Source organism: Phyllobates terribilis, unplaced genomic scaffold, assembly GCF_046119375.1.
Source record: "Phyllobates terribilis strain yellow unplaced genomic scaffold, ASM4611937v1 Scaffold_253__1_contigs__length_2831437, whole genome shotgun sequence".
Classification (NCBI taxonomy): Eukaryota; Metazoa; Chordata; class Amphibia; order Anura; family Dendrobatidae; genus Phyllobates; species Phyllobates terribilis.
Window position 1 is genome coordinate 529,449 of NW_027363013.1, and position 15,572 is coordinate 545,020.

A 15,572-nucleotide genomic window follows, 5' to 3' on the forward strand; every position below is an offset into this window, starting at 1 on the left:
TTTATCCCCGTGGGATTTATATTCTGCCCACAAACATTTGGAACTCTCCTGGGGTACCCTCACACATATTATTCCCTCATTTAGTGGATATTTTCACAAAAAAGTAAAATTTTCAAAAATCCAGAAAATTGGCTGAAAACGACTAAATATTAAGGACTCATTGGGCGAATCGCTCTGGAATTGAAATCGGAATGCTCACTGACATTTTCTCTATCTGAAAGTCTGATAAACGCGGAAAAATTACTAAGTCCCAAAAAAATTTTTTTTACAACTTTTTTCAATTTTATCCCCGTGGGATTTATATTCTACCCACACACATTTGGAACTCTCCTGGGGTACCCTCACACATATTATTCCCTCATTTAGTGGATATTTTCACAAAAAAGTGAAATTTTCAAAAATCCAGAAAATTGGCTGAAAACGACTAAATATCAAGGACTCATGGGGCGAATCGCTCTGGAACTGAAAGCGGAATGCTCACTCACATTTCACCTATCTGAAAGTCTGATAAACGCCGGAAAAATGACTAAGTCCCAAAAAAAATTTTTTTCAACTTTTTTCAATTTTACCCCCGTGGGATATATATTCTACCCACACACATTTGGAACTCTCCTGGGGTACCCTCACACATATTATTCCCTCATTTAGTGGATATTTTCAGAAAAAAGTGAAATTTTCAAAAATCCAGAAAATTGGCTGAAAACGACTAAATATTAAGGACTCATTGGGCGAATCGCTCTGGAACTGAAATCGGAATGCTCACTGACATTTTCCCTATCTGAAAGCCTGATAAACGCCGGAAAAATGACTAAGTCCCAAAAAAAATTTTTTTCAACTTTTTTCAATTTTACCCCCGTGGGATATATATTCTACCCACACACATTTGGAACTCTCCTGGGGTACCCTCACACATATTATTCCCTCATTTAGTGGATATTTTCACAAAAAAGTGAAATTTTCAAAAATCCAGAAAATTGGCTGAAAACGACTAAATATTAAGGACTCATTGGGTGAATCGCTCTGGAATTGAAATCGGAACGCTCACTGACATTTTCTCTATCTGAAAGTCTGATAAACGCGGAAAAATTACTAAGTCCCAAAAAAATTTTTTTTACAACTTTTTTCAATTTTATCCCCGTGGGATTTATATTCTACCCACACACATTTTGAACTCTCCTGGTGTACCCTCACACATATTATTCCCTCATTTAGTGGATATTTTCACAAAAAAGTGAAATTTTCAAAAATCCAGAAAATTGGCTGAAAACGACTAAATATCAAGGACTCATGGGGCGAATCGCTCTGGAACTGAAAGCGGAATGCTCACTCACATTTCACCTATCTGAAAGTCTGATAAACGCCGGAAAAATTACGAAGTCCAAAAAAAAATTTTTTTCAACTTTTTTCAATTTTATCCCCGTGGGATTTATATTCTACCCACACACATTTGGAACTCTCCTGGGGTACCCTCACACATATTATTCCCTCATTTAGTGGATATTTTCACAAAAAAGTGAAATTTTCAAAAATCCAGAAAATTGGCTGAAAACGACTAAATATTAAGGACTCATTGGGTGAATCGCTCTGGAATTGAAATCGGAACGCTCACTGACATTTTCTCTATCTGAAAGTCTGATAAACGCGGAAAAATTACTAAGTCCCCAAAAAATTTTTTTTACAACTTTTTTCAATTTTATCCCCGTGGGATTTATATTCTACCCACACACATTTTGAACTCTCCTGGTGTACCCTCACACATATTATTCCCTCATTTAGTGGATATTTTCACAAAAAAGTGAAATTTTCAAAAATCCAGAAAATTGGCTGAAAACGACTAAATATCAAGGACTCATGGGGCGAATCGCTCTGGAACTGAAAGCGGAATGCTCACTCACATTTCACCTATCTGAAAGTCTGTTAAACGCCGGAAAAATTACGAAGTCCAAAAAAAAATTTTTTTCAACTTTTTTCAATTTTATCCCCGTGGGATTTATATTCTACCCACACACATTTGGAACTCTCCTGGGGTACCCTCACACATATTATTCCCTCATTTAGTGGATATTTTCACAAAAAAGTGAAATTTTCAAAAATCCAGGAAATTGGCTGAAAACGACTAAATATTAAGGAATAATTGGGCGAATCGCTCTGGAACTGAAATTGGAACACTCATTGACATTTTCCCTATCTGAAAGTCTGATAAACGCCGGAAAAATTAAGAAGTCCAAAAAAAAATTTTTTTCAACTTTTTTCAATTTTATCCCCGTGGGATTTATATTCTACCCACACACATTTGGAACTCTCCTGGGGTACCCTCACACATATTATTCCCTCATTTAGTGGATATTTTCACAAAAAAGTGAAATTTTCAAAAATCCAGAAAATTGGCTGAAAACGACTAAATATCAAAGACTCATTGGGCGAATCGCTCTGGAACTGAAATCGGAACGCTCACTGACATTTCACCTATCTGAAAGTATGATAAATGCCGGAAAATTACTAAGTCCAAAAAAAAATTTTTTTCAACTTTTTTCAATTTTATCCCCGTGGGATTTATATTCTACCCACACACATTTGGAACTCTCCTGGGGTACCCTCACACATATTATTCCCTCATTTAGTGGATATTTTCACAAAAAAGTGAAATTTTCAAAAATCCAGAAAACTGGCTGAAAACGACTAAATATTAAGGAATAATTGGGCGAATCGCTCTGGAACTGAAATCGGAATGCTCACTGACATTTTCCCTATCTGAAAGTCTGATAAACGCCGGAAAAATTACGAAGTCCAAAAAAACATTTTTTTAAACTTTTTTCAATTTTATCCCCGTGGGATTTATATTCTACCCACACACATTTGGAACTCTCCTGGGGTACCCTCACACATATTATTCCCTCATTTAGTGGATATTTTCACAAAAAAGTGAAATTTTCAAAAATCCAGAAAATTGGCTGAAAACGACTAAATATTAAGGACTCACTGGGCGAATCACTCTGGAACTGAAATCGGAATGCTCACTGACATTTCCCCTATCTGAAAGTCTGATAAACCACGGAAAAATTACTAAGTCCAAAAAAAAATTTTTTTCAACTTTTTTCAATTTTATCCCCTTGGGATTTATATTCTACCCACACACATTTGGAACTCTCCCGGGGTACCCTCACACATATTATTCCGTCATTTAGTGGATATTTTCACAAAAAAGTGAAATTTTCAAAAATCCAGAAAATTGGCTGAAAACGACTAAATATTAAGGACTCATTGGGCGAATCACTCTGGAACTGAAATCGGAATGCTCACTGATATTTCCCCTATCTGAAAGTCTGATAAACGCCGGAAAAATTACTAAGTTCAAAAAAAAATTTTTTTCAACTTTTTTCAATTTTATCCCCGTGGGATTTATGTTCTACCCACACACATTTGGAACTCTCCTGGGGTACCCTCACACATATTATTCCCTCATTTAGTGGATATTTTCACAAAAAAGTGAAATTTTCAAAAATCGAGAAAATTGGCTGAAAACGACTAAATATTAAGGACTCATTGGGCGAATCGCTCTGGAATTGAAATCGGAACGCTCACTGACATTTTCCCTATCTGAAAGTCTGATAAACGCCAGAAAAATTACTAAGTCCAAAAAAAATTTTTTTTCAACTTTTTTTCAATTTTATCCCCGTGGGATTTATATTCTACCCACACACATTTGGAACTCTCCTGGGGTACCCTCACACATATTATTCCCTCATTTAGTGGATATTTTCACAAAAAAGTGAAATTTTCAAAAATCCAGAAAATTGGCTGAAAACGACTAAATATCAAGGACTCATGGGGCGAATCACTCTGGAACTGAAAGCGGAATGCTCACTCACATTTCACGTATCTGAAAGTCTGATAAATGCCGGAAAAATTACTAAGTCCAAAAAAAAATTTTTTTCAACTTTTTTCAATTTTATCCCCGTGGGATTTATATTCTGCCCACAAACATTTGGAACTCTCCTGGGGTACCCTCACACATATTATTCCCTCATTTAGTGGATATTTTCACAAAAAAGTAAAATTTTCAAAAATCCAGAAAATTGGCTGAAAACGACTAAATATTAAGGACTCATTGGGCGAATCGCTCTGGAATTGAAATCGGAATGCTCACTGACATTTTCTCTATCTGAAAGTCTGATAAACGCGGAAAAATTACTAAGTCCCAAAAAAATTTTTTTTACAACTTTTTTCAATTTTATCCCCGTGGGATTTATATTCTACCCACACACATTTGGAACTCTCCTGGGGTACCCTCACACATATTATTCCCTCATTTAGTGGATATTTTCACAAAAAAGTGAAATTTTCAAAAATCCAGAAAATTGGCTGAAAACGACTAAATATCAAGGACTCATGGGGCGAATCGCTCTGGAACTGAAAGCGGAATGCTCACTCACATTTCACCTATCTGAAAGTCTGATAAACCACGGAAAAATTACTAAGTCCAAAAAATAATTTTTTTCAACTTTTTTCAATTTTATCCCCGTGGGATTTATGTTCTACCCACACACATTTGGAACTCTCCTGGGGTACCCTCACACATATTATTCCCTCATTTAGTGTATATTTTCACAAAAAAGTGAAATTTTCAAAAATCCAGAAAATTGGCTGAAAACGACTAAGTATTAAGGACTCATTGGGCGAATCGCTCTGGAACTGAAATCGGAACGCTCACTGACATTTCCCCTATCTGAAAGTCTGATAAACGCCGGAAAAATTACTAAATCCAAAAAAAATTTTTTTTCAACTTTTTTCAATTTTATCCCCGTCGGATTTATGTTCTACCCACACACATTTGGAACTCTCCTGGGGTACCCTCACACATATTATTCCCTCATTTAGTGGATATTTTCAGAAAAAAGTGAAATTTTCAAAAATCCAGAAAATTGGCTGAAAACGACTAAATATTAAGGACTCATTGGGCGAATCGCTCTGGAACTGAAATCGGAATGCTCACTGACATTTTCCCTATCTGAAAGTCTGATAAACGCCGGAAAAATTACGAAGTCCAAAAAAACATTTTTTTAAACTTTTTTCAATTTTATCCCCGTGGGATTTATATTCTACCCACACACATTTGGAACTCTCCTGGGGTACCCTCACACATATTATTCCCTCATTTAGTGGATATTTTCACAAAAAAGTGAAATTTTCAAAAATCCAGAAAATTGGCTGAAAACGACTAAATATTAAGGACTCACTGGGCGAATCACTCTGGAACTGAAATCGGAATGCTCACTGACATTTCCCCTATCTGAAAGTCTGATAAACCACGGAAAAATTACTAAGTCCAAAAAAAAATTTTTTTCAACTTTTTTCAATTTTATCCCCTTGGGATTTATATTCTACCCACACACATTTGGAACTCTCCCGGGGTACCCTCACACATATTATTCCGTCATTTAGTGGATATTTTCACAAAAAAGTGAAATTTTCAAAAATCCAGAAAATTGGCTGAAAACGACTAAATATTAAGGACTCATTGGGCGAATCACTCTGGAACTGAAATCGGAATGCTCACTGATATTTCCCCTATCTGAAAGTCTGATAAACGCCGGAAAAATTACTAAGTTCAAAAAAAAATTTTTTTCAACTTTTTTCAATTTTATCCCCGTGGGATTTATGTTCTACCCACACACATTTGGAACTCTCCTGGGGTACCCTCACACATATTATTCCCTCATTTAGTGGATATTTTCACAAAAAAGTGAAATTTTCAAAAATCGAGAAAATTGGCTGAAAACGACTAAATATTAAGGACTCATTGGGCGAATCGCTCTGGAATTGAAATCGGAACGCTCACTGACATTTTCCCTATCTGAAAGTCTGATAAACGCCAGAAAAATTACTAAGTCCAAAAAAAATTTTTTTTCAACTTTTTTTCAATTTTATCCCCGTGGGATTTATATTCTACCCACACACATTTGGAACTCTCCTGGGGTACCCTCACACATATTATTCCCTCATTTAGTGGATATTTTCACAAAAAAGTGAAATTTTCAAAAATCCAGAAAATTGGCTGAAAACGACTAAATATCAAGGACTCATGGGGCGAATCACTCTGGAACTGAAAGCGGAATGCTCACTCACATTTCACGTATCTGAAAGTATGATAAATGCAGGAAAAATTACTAAGTCCAAAAAAAAATTTTTTTCAACTTTTTTCAATTTTATCCCCGTGGGATTTATATTCTGCCCACAAACATTTGGAACTCTCCTGGGGTACCCTCACACATATTATTCCCTCATTTAGTGGATATTTTCACAAAAAAGTAAAATTTTCAAAAATCCAGAAAATTGGCTGAAAACGACTAAATATTAAGGACTCATTGGGCGAATCGCTCTGGAATTGAAATCGGAATGCTCACTGACATTTTCTCTATCTGAAAGTCTGATAAACGCGGAAAAATTACTAAGTCCCAAAAAAATTTTTTTTACAACTTTTTTCAATTTTATCCCCGTGGGATTTATATTCTACCCACACACATTTGGAACTCTCCTGGGGTACCCTCACACATATTATTCCCTCATTTAGTGGATATTTTCACAAAAAAGTGAAATTTTCAAAAATCCAGAAAATTGGCTGAAAACGACTAAATATCAAGGACTCATGGGGCGAATCGCTCTGGAACTGAAAGCGGAATGCTCACTCACATTTCACCTATCTGAAAGTCTGATAAACCACGGAAAAATTACTAAGTCCAAAAAATAATTTTTTTCAACTTTTTTCAATTTTATCCCCGTGGGATTTATGTTCTACCCACACACATTTGGAACTCTCCTGGGGTACCCTCACACATATTATTCCCTCATTTAGTGTATATTTTCACAAAAAAGTGAAATTTTCAAAAATCCAGAAAATTGGCTGAAAACGACTAAGTATTAAGGACTCATTGGGCGAATCGCTCTGGAACTGAAATCGGAACGCTCACTGACATTTCCCCTATCTGAAAGTCTGATAAACGCCGGAAAAATTACTAAGTCCAAAAAAAATTTTTTTTCAACTTTTTTCAATTTTATCCCCGTCGGATTTATGTTCTACCCACACACATTTGGAACTCTCCTGGGGTACCCTCACACATATTATTCCCTCATTTAGTGGATATTTTCAGAAAAAAGTGAAATTTTCAAAAATCCAGAAAATTGGCTGAAAACGACTAAATATTAAGGACTCATTGGGCGAATCGCTCTGGAACTGAAATCGGAATGCTCACTGACATTTTCCCTATCTGAAAGCCTGATAAACGCCGGAAAAATGACTAAGTCCCAAAAAAAATTTTTTTCAACTTTTTTCAATTTTACCCCCGTGGGATATATATTCTACCCACACACATTTGGAACTCTCCTGGGGTACCCTCACACATATTATTCCCTCATTTAGTGGATATTTTCACAAAAAAGTGAAATTTTCAAAAATCCAGAAAATTGGCTGAAAACGACTAAATATTAAGGACTCATTGGGTGAATCGCTCTGGAATTGAAATCGGAACGCTCACTGACATTTTCTCTATCTGAAAGTCTGATAAACGCGGAAAAATTACTAAGTCCCAAAAAAATTTTTTTTACAACTTTTTTCAATTTTATCCCCGTGGGATTTATATTCTACCCACACACATTTTGAACTCTCCTGGTGTACCCTCACACATATTATTCCCTCATTTAGTGGATATTTTCACAAAAAAGTGAAATTTTCAAAAATCCAGAAAATTGGCTGAAAACGACTAAATATCAAGGACTCATGGGGCGAATCGCTCTGGAACTGAAAGCGGAATGCTCACTCACATTTCACCTATCTGAAAGTCTGATAAACGCCGGAAAAATTACGAAGTCCAAAAAAAAATTTTTTTCAACTTTTTTCAATTTTATCCCCGTGGGATTTATATTCTACCCACACACATTTGGAACTCTCCTGGGGTACCCTCACACATATTATTCCCTCATTTAGTGGATATTTTCACAAAAAAGTGAAATTTTCAAAAATCCAGGAAATTGGCTGAAAACGACTAAATATTAAGGAATAATTGGGCGAATCGCTCTGGAACTGAAATTGGAACACTCATTGACATTTTCCCTATCTGAAAGTCTGATAAACGCCGGAAAAATTAAGAAGTCCAAAAAAAAATTTTTTTCAACTTTTTTCAATTTTATCCCCGTGGGATTTATATTCTACCCACACACATTTGGAACTCTCCTGGGGTACCCTCACACATATTATTCCCTCATTTAGTGGATATTTTCACAAAAAAGTGAAATTTTCAAAAATCCAGAAAATTGGCTGAAAACGACTAAATATCAAAGACTCATTGGGCGAATCGCTCTGGAACTGAAATCGGAACGCTCACTGACATTTCACCTATCTGAAAGTATGATAAATGCCGGAAAATTACTAAGTCCAAAAAAAAATTTTTTTCAACTTTTTTCAATTTTATCCCCTTGGGATTTATATTCTACCCACACACATTTGGAACTCTCCTGGGGTACCCTCACACATATTATTCCCTCATTTAGTGGATATTTTCACAAAAAAGTGAAATTTTCAAAAATCCAGAAAACTGGCTGAAAACGACTAAATATTAAGGAATAATTGGGCGAATCGCTCTGGAACTGAAATCGGAATGCTCACTGACATTTTCCCTATCTGAAAGTCTGATAAACGCCGGAAAAATTACGAAGTCCAAAAAAAAATTTTTTTAAACTTTTTTCAATTTTATCCCCGTGGGATTTATATACTACCCACACACATTTGGAACTCTCCTGGGGTACCCTCACACATATTATTCCCTCATTTAGTGGATATTTTCACAAAAAAGTGAAATTTTCAAAAATCCAGAAAATTGGCTGAAAACGACTAAATATTAAGGACTCACTGGGCGAATCACTCTGGAACTGAAATCGGAATGCTCACTGACATTTCCCCTATCTGAAAGTCTGATAAACCACGGAAAAATTACTAAGTCCAAAAAAAAATTTTTTTCAACTTTTTTCAATTTTATCCCCTTGGGATTTATATTCTACCCACACACATTTGGAACTCTCCCGGGGTACCCTCACACATATTATTCCGTCATTTAGTGGATATTTTCACAAAAAAGTGAAATTTTCAAAAATCCAGAAAATTGGCTGAAAACGACTAAATATTAAGGACTCATTGGGCGAATCACTCTGCAACTGAAATCTGAATGCTCACTGATATTTCCCCTATCTGAAAGTCTGATAAACGCCGGAAAAATTACTAAGTTCAAAAAAAAATTTTTTTCAACTTTTTTCAATTTTATCCCCGTGGGATTTATGTTCTACCCACACACATTTGGAACTCTCCTGGGGTACCCTCACACATATTATTCCCTCATTTAGTGGATATTTTCACAAAAAAGTGAAATTTTCAAAAATCCAGAAAATTGGCTGAAAACGACTAAGTATTAAGGACTCATTGGGCGAATCGCTCTGGAACTGAAATCGGAACGCTCACTGACATTTCCCCTATCTGAAAGTCTGATAAACGCCGGAAAAATTACTAAGTCCAAAAAAAAATTTTTTTCAACTTTTTTCAATTTTATCCCCGTGGGATTTATATTCTACCCACACACATTTGGAACTCTCCTGGGGTACCCTCACACATATTATTCCCTCATTTAGTGGATATTTTCACAAAAAAGTGAAATTTTCAAAAATCCAGAAAATTGGCTGAAAACGACTAAATATCAAAGACTCATTGGGCGAATCGCTCTGGAACTGAAATCGGAACGCTCACTGACATTTCACCTATCTGAAAGTATGATAAATGCCGGAAAATTACTAAGTCCAAAAAAAAATTTTTTTCAACTTTTTTCAATTTTATCCCCTTGGGATTTATATTCTACCCACACACATTTGGAACTCTCCTGGGGTACCCTCACACATATTATTCCCTCATTTAGTGGATATTTTCACAAAAAAGTGAAATTTTCAAAAATCCAGAAAACTGGCTGAAAACGACTAAATATTAAGGAATAATTGGGCGAATCGCTCTGGAACTGAAATCGGAATGCTCACTGACATTTTCCCTATCTGAAAGTCTGATAAACGCCGGAAAAATTACGAAGTCCAAAAAAAAATTTTTTTAAACTTTTTTCAATTTTATCCCCGTGGGATTTATATACTACCCACACACATTTGGAACTCTCCTGGGGTACCCTCACACATATTATTCCCTCATTTAGTGGATATTTTCACAAAAAAGTGAAATTTTCAAAAATCCAGAAAATTGGCTGAAAACGACTAAATATTAAGGACTCACTGGGCGAATCACTCTGGAACTGAAATCGGAATGCTCACTGACATTTCCCCTATCTGAAAGTCTGATAAACCACGGAAAAATTACTAAGTCCAAAAAAAAATTTTTTTCAACTTTTTTCAATTTTATCCCCTTGGGATTTATATTCTACCCACACACATTTGGAACTCTCCCGGGGTACCCTCACACATATTATTCCGTCATTTAGTGGATATTTTCACAAAAAAGTGAAATTTTCAAAAATCCAGAAAATTGGCTGAAAACGACTAAATATTAAGGACTCATTGGGCGAATCACTCTGGAACTGAAATCTGAATGCTCACTGATATTTCCCCTATCTGAAAGTCTGATAAACGCCGGAAAAATTACTAAGTTCAAAAAAAAATTTTTTTCAACTTTTTTCAATTTTATCCCCGTGGGATTTATGTTCTACCCACACACATTTGGAACTCTCCTGGGGTACCCTCACACATATTATTCCCTCATTTAGTGGATATTTTCACAAAAAAGTGAAATTTTCAAAAATCCAGAAAATTGGCTGAAAACGACTAAGTATTAAGGACTCATTGGGCGAATCGCTCTGGAACTGAAATCGGAACGCTCACTGACATTTCCCCTATCTGAAAGTCTGATAAACGCCGGAAAAATTACTAAGTCCAAAAAAAAATTTTTTTCAACTTTTTTCAATTTTATCCCCGTGGGATTTATATTCTACCCACACACATTTGGAACTCTCCTGGGGTACCCTCACACATATTATTCCCTCATTTAGTGGATATTTTCACAAAAAAGTGAAATTTTCAAAAATCCAGAAAATTGGCTGAAAACTACTAAATATTAAGGACTCATTGGGCGAATCGCTCTGGAATTGAAATCGGAACGCTCACTGACATTTTCCCTATCTGAAAGTCTGATAAACGCCGGAAAAATTACTAAGTCCAAAAAAAATTTTTTTTCAACTTTTTTTCAATTTTATCCCCGTGGGATTTATATTCTACCCACACACATTTGGAACTCTCCTGGGGTACCCTCACACATATTATTCCCTCATTTAGTGGATATTTTCACAAAAAAGTGAAATTTTCAAAAATCCAGAAAATTGGCTGAAAACGACTAAATATCAAGGACTCATGGGGCGAATCACTCTGGAACTGAAAGCGGAATGCTCACTCACATTTCACGTATCTGAAAGTCTGATAAATGCCGGAAAAATTACTAAGTCCAAAAAAAAATTTTTTTCAACTTTTTTCAATTTTATCCCCGTGGGATTTATATTCTGCCCACAAACATTTGGAACTCTCCTGGGGTACCCTCACACATATTATTCCCTCATTTAGTGGATATTTTCACAAAAAAGTGAAATTTTCAAAAATCCAGAAAATTGGCTGAAAACGACTAAGTATTAAGGACTCACTGGGCGAATCACTCTGGAACTGAAATCGGAATGCTCACTGACATTTCCCCTATCTGAAAGTCTGATAAACGCGGAAAAATTACTAAGTCCCAAAAAAATTTTTTTTACAACTTTTTTCAATTTTATCCCCGTGGGATTTATATTCTACCCACACACATTTTGAACTCTCCTGGGGTACCCTCACACATATTATTCCCTCATTTAGTGGATATTTTCACAAAAAAGTGAAATTTTCAAAAATCCAGAAAATTGGCTGAAAACGACTAAATATTAAGGACTCATTGGGCGAATCACTCTGGAACTGAAATCGGAATGCTCACTGACATTTCCCCTATCTGAAAGTCTGATAAACCACGGAAAAATTACTAAGTCCAAAAAAAAATGTTTTTCAACTTTTTTCAATTTTATCCCCTTGGGATTTATATTCTACCCACACACATTTGGAACTCTCCTGGGGTACCCTCACACATATAATTCCCTCATTTAGTGGATATTTTCACAAAAAAGTGAAATTTTCAAAAATCCAGAAAATTGGCTGAAAACGACTAAATATTAAGGACTCATTGGGCGAATCGCTCTGGAATTGAAATCGGAACGCTCACTGACATTTTCCCTGTCTGAAAGTCTGATAAACGCCGGAAAAATTACTAAGTCCAAAAAAAAATTTTTTTCAACTTTTTTCAATTTTATCCCCTTGGGATTTATATTCTACCCACACACATTTGGAACTCTCCTGGGGTACCCTCACACATATTATTCCCTCATTTAGTGGATATTTTCACAAAAAAGTGAAATTTTCAAAAATCCAGAAAATTGGCTGAAAACGACTAAATATTAAGGACTCACTGGGCGAATCACTCTGGAACTGAAATCGGAATGCTCACTGACATTTCCCCTATCTGAAAGTCTGATAAACCACGGAAAAATTACTAAGTCCAAAAAAAAATTTTTTTCAACTTTTTTCAATTTTATCCCCTTGGGATTTATATTCTACCCACACACATTTGGAACTCTCCTGGGGTACCCTCACACATATTATTCCCTCATTTAGTGGATATTTTCACAAAAAAGTGAAATTTTCAAAAATCCAGAAAATTGGCTGAAAACGACTAAATATTAAGGACTCATTGGGCGAATCACTCTGGAACTGAAATCGGAATGCTCACTGACATTTCCCCTATCTGAAAGTCTGATAAACCACGGAAAAATTACTAAGTCCAAAAAAAAATTTTTTTCAACTTTTTTCAATTTTATCCCCTTGGGATTTATATTCTACCCACACACATTTGGAACTCTCCTGGGGTACCCTCACACATATAATTCCCTCATTTAGTGGATATTTTCACAAAAAAGTGAAATTTTCAAAAATCCAGAAAATTGGCTGAAAACGACTAAATATTAAGGACTCATTGGGCGAATCGCTCTGGAATTGAAATCGGAACGCTCACTGACATTTTCCCTATCTGAAAGTCTGATAAACGCCGGAAAAATTACTAAGTCCAAAAAAAAATTTTTTTCAACTTTTTTCAATTTTATCCCCTTGGGATTTATATTCTACCCACACACATTTGGAACTCTCCTGGGGTACCCTCACACATATTATTCCCTCATTTAGTGGATATTTTCACAAAAAAGTGAAATTTTCAAAAATCCAGAAAATTGGCTGAAAACGACTAAATATTAAGGACTCACTGGGCGAATCACTCTGGAACTGAAATCGGAATGCTCACTGACATTTCCCCTATCTGAAAGTCTGATAAACGCCTGAAAAATTACTAAGTTCAACAAAAAATTTTTTTCAACTTTTTTCAATTTTATCCCCGTGGGATTTATGTTCTACCCACACACATTTGGAACTCTCCTGGGGTACCCTCACACATATTATTCCCTCATTTAGTGGATATTTTCACAAAAAAGTGAAATTTTCAAAAATCCAGAAAATTGGCTGAAAACGACTAAGTATTAAGGACTCATTGGGCGAATCGCTCTGGAACTGAAATCGGAACGCTCACTGACATTTCCCCTATCTGAAAGTCTGATAAACGCCGGAAAAATTACTAAGTCCAAAAAAAAATTTTTTTCAACTTTTTTCAATTTTATCCCCTTGGGATTTATATTCTACCCACACACATTTGGAACTCTCCTGGGGTACCCTCACACATATTATTCCCTCATTTAGTGGATATTTTCACAAAAAAGTGAAATTTTCAAAAATCCAGAAAATTGGCTGAAAACGACTAAATATTAAGGACTCATTGGGCGAATCACTCTGGAACTGAAATCGGAATGCTCACTGACATTTCCCCTATCTGAAAGTCTGATAAACCACGGAAAAATTACTAAGTCCAAAAAAAATTTTTTTTCAACTTTTTTCAATTTTATCCCCTTGGGATTTATTTTCTACCCACACACATTTGGAACTCTCCTGGGGTACCCTCACACATATTATTCCCTCATTTAGTGGATATTTTCACAAAAAAGTGAAATTTTCAAAAATCCAGAAAATTGGCTGAAAACGACTAAATATTAAGGACTCATTGGGCGAATCACTCTGGAACTGAAATCGGAATGCTCACTGACATTTCCCCTATCTGAAAGTCTGATAAACGACGGAAAAATTACTAAGTCGAAAAAAAAAAATTTTTGCAACTTTTTTCAATTTTATCCCCGTGGGATTTATGTTCTACCCACACACATTTGGAACTCTCCTGGGGTACCCTCACACATATTATTCCCTCATTTAGTGGATATTTTCACAAAAAAGTGAAATTTTCAAAAATCCAGAAAATTGGCTGAAAACGACTAAATATTAAGGACTCATTGGGCGAATCACTCTGGAACTGAAATCGGAATGCTCACTGACATTTCCCCTATCTGAAAGTCTGATAAACCACGGAAAAATTACTAAGTCCAAAAAAAAATGTTTTTCAACTTTTTTCAATTTTATCCCCTTGGGATTTATATTCTACCCACACACATTTGGAACTCTCCTGGGGTACCCTCACACATATAATTCCCTCATTTAGTGGATATTTTCACAAAAAAGTGAAATTTTCAAAAATCCAGAAAATTGGCTGAAAACGACTAAATATTAAGGACTCATTGGGCGAATCGCTCTGGAATTGAAATCGGAACGCTCACTGACATTTTCCCTGTCTGAAAGTCTGATAAACGCCGGAAAAATTACTAAGTCCAAAAAAAAATTTTTTTCAACTTTTTTCAATTTTATCCCCTTGGGATTTATATTCTACCCACACACATTTGGAACTCTCCTGGGGTACCCTCACACATATTATTCCCTCATTTAGTGGATATTTTCACAAAAAAGTGAAATTTTCAAAAATCCAGAAAATTGGCTGAAAACGACTAAATATTAAGGACTCACTGGGCGAATCACTCTGGAACTGAAATCGGAATGCTCACTGACATTTCCCCTATCTGAAAGTCTGATAAACCACGGAAAAATTACTAAGTCCAAAAAAAAATTTTTTTCAACTTTTTTCAATTTTATCCCCTTGGGATTTATATTCTACCCACACACATTTGGAACTCTCCTGGGGTACCCTCACACATATTATTCCCTCATTTAGTGGATATTTTCACAAAAAAGTGAAATTTTCAAAAATCCAGAAAATTGGCTGAAAACGACTAAATATTAAGGACTCATTGGGCGAATCACTCTGGAACTGAAATCGGAATGCTCACTGACATTTCCCCTATCTGAAAGTCTGATAAACCACGGAAAAATTACTAAGTCCAAAAAAAAATTTTTTTCAACTTTTTTCAATTTTATCCCCTTGGGATTTATATTCTACCCACACACATTTGGAACTCTCCTGGGGTACCGTC